The sequence below is a fragment of the Bidens hawaiensis genome, unplaced genomic scaffold (assembly GCF_021521415.1).
Source record: "Bidens hawaiensis isolate Kalapana, Puna unplaced genomic scaffold, B.hawaiensis_p1.1 tig00024848_1, whole genome shotgun sequence".
Taxonomy (NCBI): domain Eukaryota; kingdom Viridiplantae; phylum Streptophyta; class Magnoliopsida; order Asterales; family Asteraceae; genus Bidens; species Bidens hawaiensis.
Genome location: NW_027493943.1, coordinates 234,795 through 260,020, shown reverse-complemented (window position 1 = coordinate 260,020; position 25,226 = coordinate 234,795). Strand labels below are relative to the sequence as shown.

The window sequence follows — 25,226 nt, the reverse complement described above, 5'->3', positions numbered from 1 at the left end:
GCTTTTCACAAGCTTCCTACCATCGGCGAGCAGCCTCAGCATTGCGATCTTGCTCACTCTTAAGAGCAATTTCCGCGTCAGATTGTTTCCATTTAGCGGTTTGGGCAGCAATACGATGCTCCTCAGCTTCTTTCTTGGCAACTTCGGCCGCCCGAAGAGCTTCCCCCCACCTTCCCGCCTAGAGTACGCCACTCACTTAAGACCTCCTGGCTACCGGCTAAGGCATTAGCCAGATGATAAGCAACATTTGTATGAAGGACATGGCGGGAAAGGTCACGTTGATACGTCATCTCGGCAGGAGGCGTACAATGCTCAACAAAGTCCATACAGGTCCTGGGATGAGAAAATCGGGACCCGTTGGTAATATTCCACGGAGGAACAAACAGTTCATGATTGTCGCCCAGGCCCATATCCCCGTAGTAACGAGAACCCGAAGGTTTGAGGCGACCTGGGGTAAAAAAAAGGTTGTTGTGGAGGAGGAGACTCCACATTCCTAACATATTCTTCATTTACAGCAGGACTGTCCTGCTGACCACCAGTACCACCTCCAGCCTGAAAAAGATAGTCAAAACGAGTATCAGTTTCAGACTGGATATTAGCTCCCTCTGTTGAAATATCAGCTGGCGGTAGAGATGTACAAAGAAACTGATTATAGAACTGAAACCGAAAAAAAACAGAAACCGGTTTGGTTGGAAAACCGGTTTTTTTATAACCGGTTCGGTTACCAACCAGTTAGACCGGTTTTATACCGGTTTCCCATATATATTACTGGTTCAGTTTCATAACCGGTTTTTTCCTAAACCGGTTAAAAAACCGATTTTTCCCTAAACCGGTAATCCTTACCAAATATTAAAAACCGGTTAAACCTATGCATTGTGAGTTTCTGACCATGCACAGCATTGCAGCAGCTTTTATGCATGCAATTATGACCATGCATGCAAAAATATGAACGTTGTATTGTAGCAATATTTATGACCATCAATCAACTTTTTTTTTTGTCTTTATCCAGTTTATGCACCAAAGGCTTTGCCAAAGCCTCACATAGTCACATATGACCGTTGCCAACAAAATTTAGCCATTGTGTTGTTTTTTTCCCCCAAAAATCATCTCTAACTTTGTATATAAGGGTGGTGGGTGTTTAGCTTTAACCACACCATCCTTCAATCTCCTAAAAATCTTAAAATCACTCACAACCGACACGACCATGGCAAGCTCTAGTCATCAAGATTCGGTCAACGTTAGCCAGTCCACAACCGACACCGACATGGTGGTTCGTGTTATTCTAACAAAGCGTAACCGCGAAGTTTGGGCACATTTTGATATGTGCGAGATGGCGAACGGGTCAACAAAAGCGCGTTGTCACTATTGTAACCGTTTTTACGCCATTGCGGCAAACTCCTCATTAAAAAATCACTTCGAAAAACCGTATTGCAAGGTGTTGAAACAACAAGCCGCTAGCGGTCAATCTACCATGGGAAGCGAAGGCGCTTCTCTTTTCGCCTACAATTACGAAATGGCAAGGGAGGAAATGGCGAAGTTTGTAATCCAAGAAAGTTTGCCGTTCAACCATTTCGACAACCAACGATTCACAAAGATGGTTCAAAAAACGCTCCAACCACGATACACCCATGTAAGTCGTGCTACTCTTAGGAGGGATTAATCAAGATTGTGGAAAAATGCTAAACAAGAATTAATTTCTTATTTTGAAAAACTAGAAACCGGTGTTAACTTGACTAGCGACGTTTGGTCCGCACCGCACGGTTCACCCAACTCATATCTTTGTGTCACCGCCCATTGGATTGAACCGGCGACGTGGCAAATGATGAAACGCACGATTTTGTTTAAACTTTTTGATTACCCTCACACCGGTGAAGCTATATATAAAGCAATCGACAAATGTATTGCAACTTACAAATTGAAAGAAAAAATATTGTCCATATCTTTCGATAACGCCTCAAACAATACAAGTGCGGTGTCGCATTTAAGATTAAAGTACAAACCGATTTGTGAGGGTATTTTTTTCATAGTCGATGTATCGCACACATCATAAATTTGGCCGTTCAAGATGGTTTAAAGGTTATTGAACAACAAAAAGAAGCTTTTAAGAGAATGTTGCGCCATATATATAGTCATGTGCATAGACATTCAAAATATATTAAAACGTATAAGGAAGCGGGTCGAGTTTGCTACGGACCCAATTGGGATGTTGCTCATAGATGGAACTCGACTTGCACCATGTTTGAAAAAACTATTATGCAAAAAGAAAGTTTAATAGAATTTGATAACATTTTGTCGAGTCGTGGAAAGGTTTCTTCTTACCACCCATCGAATTGGAATCTTATTGAATCGGTTACCCAATTGCTTCAAGTTTTCAAAACGTCAACAAAGACTTTATCGGGGTTTACTACCCAACAAGTTCATTGGTACTTCACAATTTGTTTAAAATGTGTTTAAAATTAAACGAGTTGGCGGGAAGAGGTAGACCATATTGTGATATAGCGGATACGATGAAGGAAAAATTAAGAAAATATTTTAAAGAACTACCCGCGGTTTTCACTTGTGCCGCCGCTTTAAACCCTTGTTTTAATATTTTTGGAACCGGGTCTTTGATTGAAAAAATTGCAAAAGCGTTGGATTTAAACACCCTCGAAGAACCAAACTTTGGACTAGCCGCAAGTGCCAAATTCAATACTCAACTTAACCAAATGTTTGATGTTTATGTATCAAAATATGGTTCTTGCACGTCACACATTCACGAGTCAATGAGAAATGCCGCTTTCGGCGAAGGTTCATCAAATACGGAAGATCAAGATTTGTATGTTTATAACCAATTGTTTGATGAGTCGAGTCAAATGCAACGTGGTAACACTAGTAGTAGCGAACTCGGTCGGTATGGTGGGTCGAACTTTCTACGATCAATGACTTCACAAGAATTTAAAAACTTTGATTTGTTGGCTTGGTGGAAAAGTAAGGAAGATCAATTTCCGATCTTAGCCACCATGGCCCAAGATTTACTAACGGTCCAAGCTTCCACAGTAGCTTCGGAAAGTGCTTTTTCTATAAGTGGTAGGGTGATTTCGATAAGGAGGACTCGACTAACACCGAAGGCGGTTGAGATGTCGATTTGCTTGAAAGATTACTTGGATGCGGCGGAGAGATGTCAACACATACGCTTACTCGAGGGAGAATTAGATTACGAAGCCGAAGTGTACGCAAACGAGGTTGAAGCCGGATTGACTACCCCAATGACTGAAGAAGAAGCCGAACTAGATGAACTCTTACGCGATAGTTCTAGTTCGGGTTCGGGCTCGGGATCGGGTTCGGACGAAGAAGATTAAACGCGATCATCAAGACATATATTAGCCCCACTAAAAATAATATATACTAGTAGTGGGCATTCGTATTTAACCAGTTATGTATGTAACCGTTTGTTCCAAGACTTAATCGTATGATGTTTTCACGTATTTAACCAGTTAGTAGTGGCCATTCGTATTTTCTACCATTTATATGTAGTTTTGAACTTTAAGAAGAATATGTTTGAAATTATTCCTCTGTTGTCATGAATATTTGGTCACATTTGCATTTCATATATTAAATTGAACTAATGCAGCAAGGTACTGCATATTAATAAAGGTACTACATATGCATTCCAAATATGCATATAGCATATTAAAGGTACTGCAGCAAGGACCATTAGTTCAGCAGGGCAAAAAGGTAATATAACCATTTATCATAAAGGCAAAAAGGTTAAATGGCTGCAAAATTTAAACATCAGTTTTAAAAATCGGTTTTATAAATCAGTTTTAAAAACCGGTTTTAAAAAACCGGTCTACAAACCGGTTCTAACCGGTTTGTATAGGTTAGGAATATTTGCCTTCTGAGACCGGTTTAAACCGGTCCCGGTTAAAAAAAAAACGGTTTTTTTGTTACAAAAAAAAAACTGAACCAGTTTAAAACCGTAACCGGTTTTCAAAAAAAACCGCTTTGTACACCTCTAGCTGGCGGGGTCGACACCCTATCTTCCACAATAGTCTCAGTGGGAGAAAGGGTCTACCGACCCTCTATATTAAGGTCACTTGGTGGAGTAGACAACTTAATCTCAACATCTTCCCTTGGAAAAGGAGATGATGGTTTTTCAGCATGAGAAGTTGGAGTAGACAGCTTCTCAGATATATCCTCACTGAAAATCAACGGATCTACATAACAAAATTATACTTAGCCAAATATTCACAAAAAAGAATACAGTATTTGAAGGTTGACGAATACCTTCAACAATGTCAAGACGGTCAGCAAGGCTGTATTGCGGCTTCTTAGGACGGTGCACTTTTCGGTTTTTCTTAGATGGCCCCGCTTCAGTATCCGCAGCCTTCACGTCCGAATGACCTGTTTGAGAAGCTATGAAAGCTCTCTTTTTCTCCAGTTCTGCTAATAAATATGAGACAGAGGAAAATCAGAAGCACCCTCATCAGAGTCTCTCTCTTCTTCCGAAGCAGAAAATTGAGAAACAACGTCGTCATCATCACTTGACGATAAGATGGCAATCGTTCCGTCGGAAGCAACAGCAGTAAGGGGAAGAGGGTTTAGAACATACGCACCTGTTTCAAAGGTGGCATCCGAAGTTACAGGTTCATCGCGAAATTTTTTCGGAAATAAAAATTGAGACTTGGTTTTCTCAAGAATAGATTGGTCTCCCGCCTCGGATACTCTTGCGGATACAACCCCTGTTTTCAAAAAGAGCATTGAACATAGAGCTCCGGCCTGAAAAAGATAGAACCTGGATCATCAAAATGTTCAAGAAAGAGAAGAGATAAAACAAGACAACTTACGCTCATTCAGATCTGCAAAAATGGGTTCCATGAATTCCGTTGGCCACAAACGACTCATGCCCGCCCACACTAAAGCCTCCTCCGGCAACGCACGCATAGGTGAGGGTTCCATAGTAAGAACACGATACCACTCTTGACCCTCATGAGCAGCTGTGATAACCTCCGGAAGGGCGGAATTCGCGGGGCGACGAACCATTGAAAGAGGCACCACATCCTCAGATACCCAAAAAAATTTATTACGCCGGTCAGTGGACAACTTTTCAACTTCATACCCAAGGCTCCGGTCGGAAAATCCTTGACACGTATACCAACCGTTCCGATTGGCAAGACGGTAAAAAACAGAAAACCGATCAATATGAGGCACCATGTCTCGCGCTATACATACAAATTCATAATGACGAATTCGCATCATAGCACGCGAATGCAGTTGAGATAAATGGATCCCATAGGCGGTTAAAAATCTCTGCAAAAATTTTGTTATAGGAAGACGAAAATTCCCATGAACGAAAGCCATTTTCCCAAGCGGTGGGAAACTGGCTATGGAACCTGGAAAAGGGAACTCTGGTTCCCATTCAGGTGGAACACCATAAGTTTTCAACAGTTTTTCGTATTCTGTATAATCCCACGCAACTTTTGTCTCATCAACTTCAGTCTGAACGTTCGACATTGCAAATAGAATTGGGTAAGATAGAAGAAAGATATATGGAAAATTCAGAGAGAATTAACAAGGTAATCAGAACAAAAGAGCAATAAAATTTCAAAAAGAATGAGTATCTCCCTATTTATACCCACCGCAATTAATGTGATGGGATATAAACAGTAGAGAGAAAAATATCTCCCAACCAGTACTTGCCACGTCACGCGGGAAATTCGATAAAGAGAAAAAGTTGTACAGACGGGAACAGTGACAGCCGTCAAAAACATTCCGTCATCTGTTCACGCACCCGCGAGTGGTCAACTTGTCCTTTTTCATGATTATCCATACCAACAGAAGATATTTTCTACCTAACAACAAAATCCCCAACATACATTAAGTCCATAATTTCACCCACACAAAGACTTCACAAGGAAGAAACACTGGACTGGGGGGACTTGTAGAGGTAGGGTACCAAAAAGACCCAAATACCCTTAAGTGCCACCCGCGGGTCACATAGAATGTTCTTATAAGCCACCCGCGGGACATACGGATCACCCGCATATCACGATAGAGGAGGAACGTCCTCATAACACGCGCGGAAGCATCCAGGCATCCTCAAAAGTCATCCGCAGGACAAGACAACTGTCCGCATAAAACAACTGGAGGATAATGCCAGTGGGACAACTGTCACCACTCAAGTACTCTCTAGGAGAAAGCCCATGATTCTTACTTGAGGAATACATGACATACTAACCAATGAACAAAGGACACCTGGCCAGGTTGTTATAACCGTGCACATGGCCAGGGCGCGATCCATCCTATCAGCTGGTGACGCGTGTCCAGGTTGTTATGCTCATGCACATGAGACGTATAGCCCAACCTATCACAAGAGGACACATGTCTAGGCGGTTATCAAAGGTCTTCTAGAAGAGGACAGCTGCCCCAATCATCTTCCATCATCCTTCGGCTATAAATACCTTGTCAAACGGTATGAGGGATTCATTCACTCACCTATATTCTGACTACACTTAGTCTTTATACTTCAGTACTTTCTCGATTACGAACGTTACTGATTCTCACGCCGGAGGATGGTTACAGGAAGACCCCCCTCTTGTCCTTCCTGTAACGAGACTCACGGTGTCTGTTTTGCAGGTTCCGATCACTGGACTTCGGGAAGTCTTACTCATAACCTGTTGATAGTTACCGTATTATATCCTGTGGACTCATTAGATCCAGAACCCATACCCGGAAAGTGAATATGTGTTTCTTCAACAGCTGTTTCTTATCCACAAACTGTCAACATGCGGTCCATATATAGGATTGGATATATCAACTAAGCAGCTATTCACAATTTTTTGTATAATATTTTGCAGTGTCACACTTTTGTATATAATGTAAAATATACTAAACATCGATTTTGTATATATACTCTATAAATTATTAATATATATATATATATATATATATATGTATATATATATATATAAAGTTTATTAACACCTTATGTAACTTTGTTGTCATTTGTTATAAGACTGTACTAGTACAACCACATGATTATTTAATGTGCAATTGTGGATACAAAGACTTGTATATAGTTAGATGATCAGTTCTAATACATCTTGTATAAGGGTTCACTTTTGATTTTTAACCCCCACCACAAAAGTCATTCAAAATTAAGTTATAGTGATCATGATCACTCTCTCGGCCATACAAATGATGCTATATATAGCCTATCACCATACCCCTCTTGACTATGACTTGATTGATGAGTCCTCGAATGGCCATTTGTGGTGTCACTATGACGAACCTCATTAGAAGATTTAAACCCCCGCAACCTTCAAGATTTCATTGATCCGGGTTACTGATCTAATCGATCCAAACACAATGAATATTATAGGTCAAGCATGTGAAACATTGCACGTGTACGTTACCAAAGTTTTGTGACATAAAGATGTAAATTTAGGATTAGAAAGTGCGTGAATTTGCCATTTTAGAAATATATATATATATATATATATATATATATATATATATATATATATATATATATATATATATATATATATAAGCCATTGTATTTATTAGGGGTGAGAAATAACCGAATCGTTAACCGAGACCGAACCGAAAACCGACGAAACCGAACCGAATTAACCGAACCACACCAAACACTTCATTTTTTCTTTTCATATTTTCAAGCTTTTTTTACTTCTATTTCATATATTATATGTATTAATAGTTTAATACTATCATTTTTCATATATTTATATCTCCATTTCATATACTAATAACTCAAATTTATATATTTATACCTTCATTTCATGTATTAAAGTATTCATTTCATGTATTTTTAAGCAAAATTTTAGCCGAAGTTTAATATTGGTTATCAACTGAACCGAATCGTGCACACCCATAGTAATTATATAGGAATGCATGCTTTTCAAAACCAATATCATGTTATGAACTCCAAAAGGCACTCGATATTTTGTTAATATAATGAGAGAGAAAAAAAGGTAGGGTATGCGGTTACAAAGCCGCCTTATTTATTACACTTAAAGCAATGTATACAGGTGATGAGTAGTGATAATTAAAAACATAAATGAACGCTAAATATATACAATTGGGTAGATTTGACTTTTGGAGGGTAAACGAGCCAGCCCGAGCCTGATTAGGCTCGAGCTCGGCTCATTTTAACTTACCAGAACTCCAGTTCAGCTCGTTTCGAGCTTTCTTTTTTTTAAAGCTCGAGCTCATAAGATGTTTGGTCTCAGTTTGTTTATTGTTTATTAATATATTTATATGTTTTTAATTATTTTTGTAAATTTAGAGAAAAGCCTTAAATTGGCTTAAGCCCGGATCAGGCTCATGTGGTACCTTAAACGAGCCAAAGCTTGGCTTGAGGTAGGTTTTGCAGTGTGAAATTAATATACCAAGTGCGAAAAAGGTCAAACTTAAAAATACACAAGGCTCGATAAATGAGTTTTATATGAGGTTTGGGCTTGGCTCGAGCTTGAAAAAGCTCGGCTCGTTTCGAGCATTTTCTCGATCCAAGCTCGAGTAGTTTGTGTGCAGCTCGACTCATTTGCACCATTTGAGTAATTAGAAAATCTCTCTGCTGGGTCAAAATTACACCCAAACAAAAATAAGATATATTTGAATCAGGTTAGACTCCATATATCAAACAAGAAACACATTATATAATAGTTCACTCGTTGGTTCGTTTAGAAGCCTAAATGCAATAACGCAAAAAAAAAAGAAGATGAAATTGAACATAAGAAGCAGTAAAACATCAAAATCTCTCTGTGTTACAAATCTCTAACCCCGCTTTGATATTTAGATAGTGAGATCAAACCTAAAACATCACAATTTCGATTTCATTACATGTCTGAACAAATAAGAGCTTAGAAATTAATTAACAAAATAGAAAACAACAATCTTAGAAAATCAATAGATGATCGTCATACAAAAAAGGTAAATAAAAACATGTAGGAAAACTAGGCATCGATCAGTTAAGGGTTGCCTTGTGTTTAGATTTCCAAGTTAAGTCACCAACCATCGTTAATCACATCTTGATCATCTTCATCTTCATCTTCATCTTCATATGGTGCTAACTAAAAGATGGATTTAATGAGGTTTTGTTAGCTATATTTAGAAAACAATAAGTTTGGAAGCAAATGTTCGATTCACAGGTTAACGATATGTATGCATGTCAAAATTAGGTTAATAATAATACTTTGTAACTATTAAATGTGCATTTATATATCTTTCTAAAATATTATATAGTAGCAAAAATCATGGTATTTTTAACTATAATGATATTTAAGAAAATTAAACATGCTGAAATCAAAAAGTAATGTCCATTGGTTTTTCCAAAAAGCAAATGCAAAACCAAATATAGATCATTCGTTTTCTGCTTTAAGAAATTCCACTATTCTTTTGATAAAGTTGAGTATTTTGCAATAAAAATTGTAAAAATAAATAAAGAGAGGTATATATAAACGTTACCTTGGGTAAATCGTAATATTGCGAATGCGAGAAATTTTAGGCCAATCTACACCAATGCTCCGTGCATACCTTTTATTCAAATATTTACAATTCTCAATCACAAGTTTAAAATTTTGAATCTCATCCGGCAGAGAAACTAATTCTGTACACAGTGATAATTTTAAAACTAGAGTTTTGGAAAATTTCTTGGCAAAGACACCAACCTGGGACAATAGTTTATGCTTAGTTCTTGTAAAGAAGGAAACATATTTGTGGTATCTCCTAACATTTTTGTGTCATTGTCATGGAAACACCTCAAAGACTCCATGTCAAACAAAGAAATAACCCTAAGACCGGGTAACATCCCAAGCGCTGGAGTATGCTTACAGTTCTTACAATGACTAAAACTTATTTCAACCAAATTCCTTAAATTGGCTATCCAAGTTGGGGACATAATTTTTCCCAAGTACTCGCATATTTCCAATCTCTTGAGACACGGGTTTGGTTCTAATCCCTCAAGAACCTTTTCATGATATTCAAACGATCTCCCTTTACTTTCCTGGTATGAAACGTAAGACCATGTTAACCCCAAAACCGACAGATCTTTTTTACATCTGAGATTGGCACTCTTAGCCTCACTTAAACCTCCAACATTCTCGTGTCTTGATATTTGCAATTCCCCTCCAACAAGATTCAGACCTCCCAATTCATCTATTTTGGCACCACTCTCATTACCAACAGGAAACGCTAATAGCCTTTGGAGACTAGTTAGTTCTTTGATTCCAATTGGCAAATACAAGAGTGAAGGACAAAACGCTAAGTCCAAAAATTTAAGCCTACTCATGTATCTTAGGCCTTTAGGTAACTTAAAAAGTTTTCGACAACAACTTAATATCAGAACTTGCAAGTTTTGGAGATAAATAATGGATTCTGGTAAAAGTTTTATATGGGAATATGATAAATTCAAGTATTTAGATGTTTGAGTTTGTAAATTGAGTCGGGCAATTTCATTAATCCAATACGACACAAGTACAATACTCTTAGATGCACATGTCTGAAACATTTTTCTAATTTAAACTCCTCTGGCTCTACCTTTGGATGGTTGTTTATAACTTTGTACTCGGCTGGTTTTTCGAACATGAATATTGACCTTAATGATGATAACTTTCTTATGTCTCGGGAAGAAAAGTAAAAATCGTGATACCTCAAGCTCAAATGAAGGGCCTCACTTGGGATTGTAGCATCCTTGCCAGGCTCTACAACTAAACAATCATCTCCCATGACATGCCGTGCCAAGTCATGCATTATACATCTATCAGTTGAAAACTCATTGGCCTTAAAAACAAAGAAGGACCTCCAAACCAAACAGTTATAAGCTTCTTCGCCAAGCACATACAAGTCTATATCTCCTCTAGGTGGAATGAACCCGTTAGCCAAGTCATGCCGTGCCAAGTCATGCATTATACATCTATCAGTTGAAAACTCATTGGCCTTAAAAACAAAGAAGGACCTCCAAACCAAACAGTTATAAGCTTCTTCGCCAAGCACATACAAGTCTATATCTCCTCTAGGTGGAATGAACCCGTTAGCCACCCACAACGGAAGGAGTTCATCCTTTTTCAATTGATAACCTTTAGGAAACAAACAACAATAAGCAAAACATCTTTTTAAATGTGGAAGCAAGCTATCATAGCTTAACTTCAAGGCAGGCAACACTTCATTTTCTTGCAACTCCCATATGCTGTTGTCTTTCACCTGTACCCAAAGTCTTCACTGCCAAAGGCAATCCTTTGCATTTCTCAACTATCTCCCTTCCAATAGGTTCAAGCTCAATTATAGCCGCCCGCTCTCTTCCATGAAATGCAAGCTTTTGGAATAGCAACCACGAGTCGTCTTCTGATAAGCATTCCAGATGATGTTGTAACTCAGGAAACTTCACCATCATTTGACTCGTTGCCTGGGATCGTGTTGTCATCAAAACAATACTTCCTTTTGCGCCACAGTTTAATATTTCACTCAGTTGGTTCCACTTGGTCTTTTCACTGTCTTCAATCCAAACATCATCTAAAACAATTAAAAAATTTTTCCCTCTTAACTTGTTTCGAAGGGACTTTTGCAACTCATCTAGACGTGTAAGTGTACACCCATGTTTATCTATGGATGTAATGATTCCTTTTATTCTCTCTTTAACTTGGAAATTTTGAGAGACATAGATCCAACATTTCAAGTCAAAATATTGATTCGCTCTTTCATGGTTATAGACTAGTTGAGCTAGAGTAGTCTTTCCCACACCTCCCATACCCCATATACCATACACCAGCATCTCATCGTTGTCATATTTTTCTATATCTTTGTTGCATATCTTTTCAATCACAATCTTCGCCTCTGCATCTCTTCCGAAGATACGCGAAGAATGTACAAATGAGCTGGTTTCCCTATCTGGTATCTCACCTTCAATTCCCTCTAAATGACTTATAACATCTAAAGGAGTCAATTTTAACTCAAATCTCTTAGATGCAATGACATCTAGTTTTCTTCTTATGGCTTTTACGTTGTGAGCAACCCTAACACGGAACATAAGTTGATTATGAGTAGAGGAGAAGAATGCTCTTACCATGTATCCGACGCCTCTTTTTTTGTGTAGATGTTGTAGCAAAGCTTCAGTTGAGATCTCGTCCAACACATCTTCTACCGTCAAGGATGCGGATCTAAGACTCTTAAGCCATAACTCTACAGCCTTTTCCCTGACGTGTTTAGCTTCTGCATCCTCAAGAACAGCTTGGATCTTGGTGAAATCTTCCCTGAGACTCAGTATGTCCTTTTTGAATCCCATAAGTAGACCAAACTCTTTGATAAGTTCAGAAGTAATTAAGTCTCCCCAACACATCCTTCACAAGAGCCGAAACAGCTGCATCACCCATGATTAATATTTCAAAATCTTAGAATTCAAAAAGTATGTGTATGCCACTGAAAGATAGGTCGTAATTCAACAGGTATATGTTTCAAAACCAAAGCAGGCAAGTAAGGAATATAATATTGAAATTCAACAACTGTTTCAAAACCAAAGCAAGAAAGTAAAGAATACATATGGTGGAAAACTTTAACAAACATTCAACTTTATTATAAGTATATACACAATATAATTAAACACGAAGTTGTGGTTACAAGAAAGTTAGCTGATTAAAAAATAATATATTATGTAATACTTGATAGCTTTCAAGCCTTCTGACATTGTGTTAGAATATGTGTAATGTGTACGTTGTGGATGGAGCTCTTGTTAGGTTGTTATGTGTTATGTTAAACCACGTTGTTATAGGACCCTTATGGTTAAAATGGGTGTGGTGGATGGAATCCTTTCAATCATTACCTTATTATTATTTTATTATTATTATTTATTTAAAAAGACAAATAAACAACCAACCAATCACCTTTCACACACACCCCCTCCCCCTCACCGGCGCTGTGTGAGAAGCGCTCCCCCCCCCAAAGCGCCCAAAGCACCTCGAGTGGCGGTGTTCCTGGCGCTTTAGGGCTTTTTAGGTGGGAAAGCGCCCCACTACACACGGTCTTATACGGTTATATGTTATAGTTCGCAATTTCACATACCCTCCTAAACCGTTAATGTCCATTGATGAGTGGATAAGATATAGGGATAGGCAAAGATACCGGCCAACACCGAAATAAGCATTTCGATACAGGTACCAAGTTTTCAATAAATTCGTGATAGTTTTAAATTAAATAAGGGTAAATTTTCATTTCCCTAAGTCTTCACGAATAAGTACAAATTCTATTCCGTTTGTCCTCATAAAATAATTTACTCAGAAATCTTAAATATATATAAATGAAACCTCCCTAAATTCTTTCAAGCCATCAAATTGTTTTATTCTTATGAATGTTTCTTATGCATTTGACCCGAATTAATGGGTATCACATACTCATATAGCCCTTAAACGGGTTATAACATTTCATTATATGTAACATCCTACTTTTGGTTATTATAATAAAAATAAATTTCGTTATTATATAGTGTGTCATTATCGGTTTAGATAAATAGAATACGAGTTGGGATAGTGTTGGGTAAATGAATATGGGTTATGGACTTGGGTTAGGAAAGAAAGAAGGAAAGACCATGGGCTTAAGCCCATGATCCATAAATATATAAACCCTTAATCTCCATTTAATCCTCATTCACACATATTCCATACACCACCCAAAACACACACTTAAGATCTCTCTCTAGTTCTCCCCTTTTCTCTAGCCGAAACCAAGAAGGAAACCGAGCACCGACCCGAGGTAATGATAGTTTAATATTGTATGAGCTTAACCCGTTAGATATAATCGCGAAACTACAAGCCTACACCGTTAAGCAGTTTAAGTCACGATATCCGAAAGGAATCGGGTATAATTCGAACCTAAGATGAGCTTAGGGATCACCCTAGCTCAGATCTGGATCGAACGGGACGAAAAACGATGAAAAACGAGTTAAAATACGTTTTTCCGGCGAAAACGCGGTTTTCCGGCGATGACGGCGCCGGAAAAGCTTGGTACGAGGTTAGGCGTCAGAGAATGTTTCTGACATTCTCTGACCTAACCCTAGTTCGCTAACGGAGAGTTAACGAATTAGAAGTAATTCGTCACCTGAATCGCTAAGGAAAGAATAACGAACTAGTCTTAGTTCGCGTCCAGATTCGTTAAGGAAAAGATAACGAATTAACCCCCCCCCCCCAATTCGTTATAGTCATTCGTTAAGGAGATAGCGAATTAGAAGGTCCAATTCGTTACCTGGACTGGTTCGTTATATGGACTGATTCGTTAAAGGACCAGTTCGTTAGAGGGTTCAATTCGCTACAATGACCAGTTCGCTAAGATAAGCCAATTCGTTATGAACCAGTAATGAATTAGAAGTTTAATGGAATGACAAGAACAGTCCCTGGACTTAGAAAAGAATGGATTAATTGCAAAGAAGTCTTCAAACTTTTTAAGTTAGTTAATTAAATAATGATTCAAATTTCTAATGGAAAATGTGTTACGACAGTCAATGGAAATAAAATTTTTCCAAGCTGACCTGGCAGCTTGACCCCAGCCAGGGGCTCTGCCCCTTAGACCCTGCTAGGGGCTGCCGCCCCTAGACCCCACTGCCAGGGGGGCTGCCCCCGGACCCCCGTCCGTTGAGGGTTATAATTAGAATAGAAACGTGATATGGCTAGTGATAGATAATTGATATGAGTAATTGTTATACAGTTAGCCGTGCCCAGCTGAAGAAAGGAATAACTATTAACGGTAAACGTAACCGAATTCAGGTGAGTTTCTAGCCCTATTCCTTGTTATGTGTTTGGGGCTGTGTGCATACTCGATGTGATTAGTTAATACACTTATCCTAAGTGATAAGTGTATGCCATATATGTATTATGTGAAATGTATGAATGGTTTCTTGTCGATACATGAACGATCTTCGGAATTGCATGTATTGCCAGGAAATGGTTGATGTTATATGTATGTTGTAAGATGAAGAATGAATGATGTATGTATGAAACTTACGATTATGTATATAGAAAAGTATGTTAAAAAGGTATGGAAGAAAAGGTACCGGACCCTAATAATATCCGAGGATGAAGGGTACCGGACCCTAATAATATCCGAGGATGAAGGGTACCGGACCCTAATAATATCCGAGGATGAAGGGTACCGGACCCTAATAATATCCATGGATGAAGGGTAACGGACCCTAATAATATCCGAGGATGGAGGGCACCGGACCCTAATAATATCCGAGGATGGAGAGTACCGGACCCTAATAATATCTGAGGTATGTAGGGCGAATGCTCTTTATAACGTAAGGTTAGATATGTATGTGTATGAAAGATTGATGGACAGGTTAAGTATGTAATGCGTACCTACGGGCACGTGTATGTGTATGTAAAGTAAGTTATGTGATTAACTAGAACTCACTCAGCGTAGCTGACTTTTAGTATGCACGAAGGTTAACAGGTTGAGACAGCTAGTTTGAGATGGACACATGGCAGGATTGAAGAGGCTGGCATCCGAAGATTGTCATGATGTTTTGAATGTTATGATTTATGTTATGTTTTGAAAGACAAATTATGGATATATGTAACGAATGATTGATGTTTTATATTATTCCGCGAAAGTTTTATTAACTTTGATTTGTAGAACTGTGTTTATGAGTAAATCCAACACCAAAGTAGGGCTACCGGTAACGGGGCCTTACAAGTTGGTATCAGAGCAAAGTTTAGAGAGATTTAAGCATCCTACATGCTTAGACTCGAACAGAGAATGGGATTTAAGTAAGGAAAGAAAGAAGATGCCAGTTCGAAAATGCCATGTGTCACTCAAGCAAGCTCAGTAACGGTAAAGAGTATGATTAAATATGTATGTTAATGTTAGCTTAACTGCTAAAGAAAGGATATGTGTATGTAGGGATAGGATTTCCTGATTGTTTGATTGATTAACTGTTTAAGAGTAGAACCAGCACAAATAGACTCATGAAGGGAAGTGTATAGGACACGGAGAGTAACGTGATCAGCTAATCACAGTTGGCCACTGTTATTACCTGTTAGCTTTACTATCCTTGTACTAAATAGTTCCTTGAGTGATGACATTTGTGTTTTCCTTTCCAGAATACGATGGCTGGATCTAGAGAAGTTGTTGGGGCAGGAGGCCGCAGCGAACGTCGCGGCAAGCCTCGTTGCGTCCAACGACCTTCGATAGAAACAGCTTCCAACACCGAAGAGGAAGGAAGTGCAGCTGGAGGAAACCTTAACAACAATGAAGGGGTTCAGCTAGATCCCTTAATTCAAGCAGCTATTGTCCAAGCGGTAGCCGCGGCTGTGAAAAACATGAATCCCGAGAGATCTGCTGGAAGCCGTGAAGGAACAGCGGAAGGAGCGGGAGGAGGTGGTAGGGAAGACGATGAAGGAGAAAGAGAGGCCTCGAGTGAGGTTAAGTCTGTGAAGATCGATGACAGGAAAAGGGGCCGAGGTGGTTGCAACTATAAGTCCTTTCAGGGTTGTGACCCGCCGAAGCTGACTGGTTTGGGAGACGCAATCGCTACCCTTCAATGGATAACCGCCATGGATAAAATTATCTGCATTAGCGAGTGTCGCCCCGATCAAGCTGTCGGCTATGCCACCCAATCATTTGAAGAAGAGGCGATGTATTGGTGGGAAAGTGTGGAGCAGAGGAAGACCCAGGATGAGATTAAGGCCCTGAGGTGGGAGGATCAAAAAGAACTGGTTATGAAGAAATTCTGTGCTGACGCCGAGGTTGAGAAGGCGGAGATGAAGTTCCTGAACTTGAAAGCTGGGACGATGACACATCGTGAGTACACCACCGAATTCAACCGAATGTCTAGGTTGATGCCCGAAATGGTCAACACCGAGGCTAAGAGAATCAAGTGTTATGTGAGGGGACTGCCACAAAAGGTTCGCATGCTGGTCAAGGCGAATAAACCTGCTACTTTTGACTCTGATGTTGAACTCGCAGAGATGGTTTACGAAGATCTGGCTGCGGACGATGTTGTGGTGGGGGAAGAGAAGAAAGACAAGAAGTGGGTCGCTCCTGTTAAACGACCTGGTACCCAGTTGTGGAACTCTAAGGAAAAGAAACAGAAGGTGTGGGAGAGAAAGACGTGCAAGACGTTTGGGAAGGTGCACGGTGGAGAGTGCAAGTGGGGCACTGGTTCGGATGTGTGTCACAAATGTGGAAAGGCTCATGGTGGGGAGTGTAGACTTGGAACAAATGCTTGTTATAAGTGTGGAAAGGTGGGGCACTATGCTAATGAGTGTGATGTAAAACCCGTATGCTACAAGTGTGGTAAGACGGGCCATATGGCAAGGGAGTGTACTGATGGTGGGGATAGAGGTAGTGGAAAGAAGGATACCGATCAAGCTAGGCCAAGGACTAGAGCCTACATGCTGACCCAGAAGCAGGCTAAACAGATTCCGGATGTTGTGACTGGTACGTTTTTAGTAAACGGTATTTCTGCTTCAGTATTATTTGATTCGGGTGCGAATAGAAGTTTCGTAGCTACACCGTTTAGTAAATTAGCTAAAATGAAATGTTGCCGAGTGCCTGAAACCTTTATAGTAGAAACTGCTAGTGATACTTCGGTTAAAATAATGAAAATGGTTATGGACTGTAAGATACAGTTAGAGGGACATGAGTTCCCCGTTACCTTGTATGTTATGACCTTAGAAGGGTTCGATGTAGTTTTGGGAATGGATTGGTTGTCTGAGTACGAAGCTCAGATAGTGTGTAAGAGTAGGATACTAAGGTTAAAGTCTTTGGATGGTAGTGCGGTGACGGTTTATGGTGATAAGAAAAGTTTTGTGCTTAATGTCATTTCGATGATAAAAGCCGAGGGTTTGTTAAGGCGAGGGTGCGGTGCCTACCTGGCGTATGTTGTCAACGCTACGGCCGAGACGAAAGAGATGAAAGATGTTCCTATTGTGCGCGACTACCCAGAAGTATTCCCAGAGGATCTTCCGGGGTTGCCACCGGAGCGAGAAATAGAATTCCAGATAGATTTAGTACCAGGAGCCCAGCCCGTCGCGAAAGCGCCTTACCGTCTAGCACCGTCCGAGATGAAAGAATTGATGTCCCAACTGCAAGAGCTCCTTGACAAGGGTTTTATTAGACCGAGTGTTTCCCCGTGGGGCGCACCGGTGTTATTCGTGAAGAAGAAGGATGGAAGTATGAGAATGTGCATAGACTATCGCGAGTTGAATAAGCTTACGGTAAAGAATAGATATCCTTTTCCAAGGATTGATGATCTGTTTGACCAACTGCAAGGTTCAAGTTGGTTCTCACGAATAGATCTTAGATCAGGCTATCATCAGCTGAAGGTGAAGGAGGCAGACATCCCTAAGACAGCGTTCCGAACGCGGTATGGACATTACGAGTTCCTCGTGATGTCATTCGGTCTAACAAATGCTCCTGCAGCATTTATGGACATGATGAATAGGGTGTGTCGGCCAATGTTGGACAAGTCAGTTATTGTATTCATCGACGATATATTGATTTATTCAAAGAGAGAGTCTGATCATGCCGAGCATCTGAGAGAGGTGTTAGAGACTCTGAAGAAAGAGAAGTTGTATGCTAAGTTTTCGAAATATGCGTTCTGGTTGCGAGAAGTGCAATTTCTTGGTCACGTGATTAACCCTGAAGGGATTACCGTGGACCCAGCTAAGATTGAGGCAATAACGAATTGGAAGACTCCACAGAATCCGACTGATATACGAAGCTTCTTAGGGTTAGCTGGCTACTATAGGAGATTCATCGAAGGTTTCTCCAAGATAGCCGCACCGTTGACCGGTATGACCCGAAAGTCGATAGTATTCAGTTGGGGTAAGTTTCAAGAAGAAGCTTTTCAGGAGTTAAAGAAGAGACTCACGCAAGCCCCAATCCTTGCCTTACCTGATGGTGACGAGGATTTCGTTGTTTGTACTGATGTTTCGCATCGTGGGTTAGGTTGCGTGTTGATGCAACGAGGAAAAGTGATAGCTTACGCTTCTAGACAGTTGAAAGTGCACGAGAGTACCTATCCGACACATGATTTAGAGCTAGCGGCAGTAGTGCATGCTCTCAAGATATGGAGACATTATCTATATGGTACTAAGTGTACCATTTACACAGATCATACGAGTTTAAAGTATTTCTTCGAGCAGAAGGAGCTGAATATGAGACAGAGAAGGTGGTTAGAGCTGATAAAGGACTACGACTGTGACATAAAATACTACCCCGGTAAAGCGAATGTAGTCGCCAATGCGTTTAGCCGTAAGAATGCGGAAGTCCTTGCAACAGTGAAGTCATACCAGCTAATTATGAATTCAAGCCTTTTCGAAGAAATCATCAAAGTGCAGTCAAAAGTGTTGGTAGATGAAGGGTTAGTCAAAAAGGAAAGAATTTATGGCCAACAAGATGAGTTGATGGAAAACACTCATGGTGTTAAGACTAGGTTTGATCGTATGTGGATTCCACGCCATGGAGATCTCAGAGGTTGAATCTTAGATGAAGCTCATAAGTCAAGATACTCGATTCATCCAGGAACTACGAAAATGTACCAAGATTTGAAAAGAGATTACTGGTGGCCAGGCATGAAGAATGATGTATTAGATTATGTCAGTAAGTGCCTAACTTGCTTACAGGTCAAGGCAGAGCACCAGAAACCTTATGGAAAGATGCAGCCTCTAGAGATACCAGAATGGAAATGGGAACACATCACCATGGATTTCATAACTAATCTACCTCGTACAGCTAAGCATCATGATAACATCTGGGTGATAGTGGACCGTTTGACCAAAAGTGCTCACTTTCTGCCCATACGAGAGGCCATCTCATCAGAAACGTTAGCAAATTTGTTCATAAAAGAGGTTGTGGCCAAGCATGGAGTGCCGTTATCGATTGTGTCCGATAGAGATACTCGGTTCACTTCGAGGTTTTGGAAGAAGTTCCATGAAGCTATGGGAACGAGATTGAACATTAGTACGGCGTATCATCTCAACCCGATGGACAGTCTGAAAGGACGATCCAAACCCTTGAGGATATGCTACGTGCTTGTGCTTTAGACTTTGGAGGAAGTTGGGATGATCATCTGCATCTAGCAGAGTTCTCCTATAACAACAACAAACATGCAAGTATTGGTATGCCACCGTTTGAGATGCTCTACGGTAGAAGATGTAGGACCCCGGTGTGTTGGGGAGAGATTGGTCAGAAAGAGATGGGAAGCCTAGAAGTTGTGCAAGAAACCTCTTCGAATTTCGATCATATCAAGGCAAGAATGAAAGCTGCTCAAGACAGACAGAAGTCGTATGCTGATAAGCGGCGACGACCGATTGAGTTTAACGTTGGTGACAATGTGATGCTCAAGGTCTCGCCTTGGAAAGGAATCATTCGTTTCAGGAAGAGGGGAAAGTTGAGTCCAAGGTACATTGGACCGTTTAAGATTATAGATCGTGTAGGTGAAGTGGCTTATAAACTGGATTTGCCAAATGAGTTAGAAGGAATTCATTCAACCTTCCATGTTTCTCACCTAAGGAAATGCCTAGCTGATGACACGTCTCATGTGCCATTAATGGACATTGAGGTTGATGAACAGTTGAACTACACTGAGCAACCAATCGAGATAGTTGACCGCAAGGAGAAACAACTTCGTCACAAGGTTATACCTTTAGTGAAAGTGATATGGAAGCATCGTAAAGGTTCAGATGCTACTTGGGAAGCTGAGGATGAGATGCGCAAGTATTACCCGAATTTGTTTATGTAATAGTTAGGTTTCGGGGACGAAACCTCTTTAAGGAGGGAAGACTTGTAACATCCTACTTTTGGTTATTATAATAAAATAAATTTCGTTATTTTATAGTGGGTCGTTATCGGTTTAGATAAATAGAATACGAGTTGGGCTAGTGTTGGGTAAATGAATATGGGTTATGGACTTGGGTTAGGAAAGAAAGAAGGAAAGACCATGGGCTTAAGCCCATGATCCATAAATATATAAACCCTTAATCTCCATTTAATCCTCATTCACACATATTCCATACACCACCCAAAACACACACTTAAGATCTCTCTTTAGTTCTTCCCTTTTCTCTAGCCGAAACCAAGAAGGAAACCGAGCACCTACCCGAGGTAATGATAGTTTAAAATTGTATGAGCTTAACCCGTTAGATATAATCGCGAAACTACGAGCCGACACCGTTAAACCGTTTAAGTCACGATATCTGGATGGAATCGGGTATAAACCGAACCTAATATGAGCTTAGGGATCACCCTATCTCAGATCTGGATCGAACGGGACGAAAAACGGTGAAAAACGAGTTAAAACACGTTTCTTCGACGAAAACGCGGTTTTCCGGCGATGACGGCGCCGGAAAAGCATGGTACGAGGTTAGGCGTCAGAGAATATTTCTAACATTCTCTAACCTAACCCTAGTTCGCTAACGGGGAGTTAACGAATTAGAAGTAATTCGTCACCTGATTCGCTAAGGAAAGAATAACGAACTAGCCTTAGTTCGCGTCCAGATTCGTTAAGGAAAAGATAACGAATTAACCCCCCCCCCCAATTCGTTATAGTCATTCGTTAAGGAGATAGCGAATTAGAAGGTCCAATTCGTTACCTGGACTGGTTCGTTATATGGACTGATTCATTAAAGGACCAGTTCGTTAGAGGGTTCAATTCGCTACAATGACCAGCTCGCTAAGATAAGCCAATTCGTTATGAACCAGTAACGAATTAGAAGTTTAATGGAATGAAAAAAACAGTCCCTGGACTTAGAAAAGAATGGATTAATTGCAAAGAAGTCTTCAAACTTTTTAAGTTAGTTAATTAAATAATGATTCAAATTTCTAATGGAAAATGTGTTACGACAGTCAATGGAAATAAAATTTTTCCAAGCTGACCTGGCACCTCGACCCCAGCCAGGGGCTCTGCCCCTTAGACCCTGCTAGGGGCTGCCGCCCCTAGACCCCGCTGCCAGGGGGGCTGCCCCCGGACCCCCGTCCGTTGAGGGTTATAATTAGAATAGAAACGTGATATGGCTAGTGATAGATAATTGATATGAGTAATTATTATACAGTTAGCCGTACCCAACTGAAGAAAGGAATAACTATTAACGGTGAACGTAACCGACTTCAGGTGAGTTTCTAGCCCCATTCCTTGTTATGTTTTCAGGGCTGTGTGCATACTCGATGTGATTAGTTAATACACTTATCCTAAGTGATAAGTGTATGTCATATATGTATTATGTGAAATGTATGAATGGTTTCTTGTCGATACATGAACGATCTTCGGAATTGCATGTATTGCCAGGAAATGGTTGATGTTATATGTATGTTGTAAGATGAAGAATGAATGATGTATGTATGAACTTACGATTATGTATATAGAAAAGTATGTTAAAAAGGTATGGAAGAAAGGGTACCGGGCCTTAATAATATCCGAGGATGAAGGGTACCGGACCCTAATAATATCCGAGGATGAAGGGTACCGGACCCTAATAATATCCGAGGATGAAGGGTACCGGACCCTAATAATATCCGAGGATGAAGGGTAACGGACCCTAATAATATCCGAGGATGGAGGGCACCGGACCCTAATAATATCCGAGGATGTAGAGTACCGGACCCTAATAATATCCGAGGTATGTAGGCCGAATGCTCTTTATAACGTAAGGTTAGATATGTATGTGTATGAAAGATTGATGGACAGGTTAAGTATGTAATGCGTACCTACGGGCACGTGTATGTGTATGTAGTTATGTGATTAACTAGAACTCACTCAGCGTAGCTGACTTTTAGTATGCACGAAGGTTAACAGGTTGAGACAGCTAGTTTGAGATGGACACATGGCAGGATTGAAGAGGCTGGCATCCGAAGATTATCATGATGTTTTGAATGTTATGATTTATGTTATGTTTTGAAAGACAAATTATGGATATATGTAACGAATAATTGATGTTTTATATTATTCCGCGAAAGTTTTAATTAACTCTGATTTGTAGAACTGTGTTTATGAGTAAATCCAACACCAAAGTAGGGCTACCGGTAACGGGGCCTTACATTATATTAAAAATTAGTCTAGTCAAATATTTAATATGAAAATTCTATAAAATAGGAATACTAAAAGTTAATATCCAATTTTTTAAGAAAAAAATATTATTTATATTAAGAAATAATTTTAAAGTAAAAATAAAATAATTATAAGCGGGTCATGGGTCTCACTAAACCCACATATCTTTTAAACAGCGTATAACATTTCATTTATTTGTTAAACTCTTTTATCATCAAATACTAAGTATATTATTAACTTACTTTTAATAAATAAAAGTAAAATAAAAAATATATAAATATTATAGACGAATAATTTAAAACAAAATATGAAGATGTAAATAAATTACAATACATGTTGCGCAAAAAAAAGAAAAGAAAAACTATTGAACTAAGAATCTTAATTTTAAATATATATAAAAGAAACCTTTAAAAGATGTCTGATTGATTCTTATATTCTCTCAAGCCACCAAATTGTTTTATTTGAAGACTTCTCATACATTTTACCCGAATTCACATGTATGAGTCTCACCAAATCCAGATAACCTTAAACGGGTTATAACATCTCATTATATTAAAAATTAATCTCACCAAATATTTGATATGAAAATTCTATAAAATAGAGATATACTAAAACTTAATATCCAATTTTTTAAGAAAAAAATATTATTTATAGTAAGAAACAACTTTAGAGTAAAAAAAATATATAAGTGGGTCATGGGTCTCACAAAACCCATGGCTTTTAAACGAGTTATAAAATCTCATTTATTTGTGTACCCCTTTCATCATCAAAACCTAAGTATATTATTAACTCTCTTATAATAAATTAAATTAAAATAGTAAAAAAATATAAATATTAGACACGAAAAAAGCATAACCCCCGTAACACGGGGGATAAAAACTAGTTACAAATAAATTTGGTCGGATCTTAGTTAAGGTTCGGCTAACATGCTTACACGTGGCATGGTTTTATTGGTTGATAAATCACAAGTCATAACTACAGCATACAGCATATGGTCAACTGTTTTCTTATATTTTAAGGACTAGCTTTTGAACCCGTATATTACACGGAAATTGTCAAATAATAAAAATAAAATGATCCATTATTTGAAAGAAATGAACAAAATTAAAGGTAAAAATAAAATATATAGTGCAAACAATAAGAAGTCTAGAATCTCAAATTTACAAAATCGATTTTATATATACAATATTTGTATAAATTGTCTTGACCAATTACCTGTAGATTACTTTGATGAATGAGATTAAAGATTAAAAAAATAGAATGAAAGTTATAACTCATTTCTCAAAATTGTTTTGTCTCATGACCTATGGATTGTTAGAATAAATAAGATGAGAAATTAGATAATTAAAAATGAAATTATAACCCATTTGCCAAAATTATCTTGACCCATGACCCATGAATTGTTAGATATAATTAAATGAGAGATTAGAGAATTGGAAAGGAAATTATAACCCATTTGTCAATATGGTTTTGCTTCATAACCCATAGATAAGTCAAATGAATGAGAAGAGAGATTAGGCTAAGAATAAACGTGGAATTGCCACATCATATTCATTATTTTCTTTTATTAGTATAGTTATATTAGATTAGATTTTCGTTTTTAAGATTTTAATTTTAATTTAATGTGAGAGTTCAACGTCTCTCCTAAGTCAACCGTCAAACATCACTTTTTCAAAACCCCCCAATCCAATCACCGATTCCGTCAACAATGGAGTTACATGCCATCGCTGTCGGCAGCATTCGGCAACAGTAGTAATTGTGACATATTTAGAAAGTAATTTAGCTGCAATGTTTGTGTCACATTCTTTGGTGTTTCCTTATTTTTCATCTTTGACTCTATAGCATAAAATTAGACATTGTATCCTTGTAATCATTATTCGTAAATAAACCAACAACGTTTTTTTGTGATATGACAGAAATTAAGATCCTTTGCTGGTTTTGACATGTTACTGGACTTAGAGAGACTATTGTTGTTTTGGGCTTTGGCTAGAGGCTCCGGTTGCGGTTTACACTAAAGATCCATATACACACGTTCCACTCTAAAGAACGTGTGGATCTTCATTTATTGGATAGTTAAACAGATGGCTTGGTGGAGATTATAAAAGGAAGAAGAGAGTGAGTATTCGAGTATGAAGACTTCATTTTGTTTTACTCATTTTCTCTTATCTTATCGTCCTCGTCATTATCTTCTGAGCTC

At 38.9% G+C, this 25,226-nt stretch overlaps 1 pseudogene; it reads right to left on the bottom strand.

Moving 5' to 3' along the window:
• Nucleotides 1-9,461: 9,461 nt before the first annotated feature.
• On the bottom strand, nt 9,462-12,518 carry LOC143570212 (putative disease resistance protein RGA3; annotated as a pseudogene).
• Nucleotides 12,519-25,226: the final 12,708 nt, after the last annotated feature.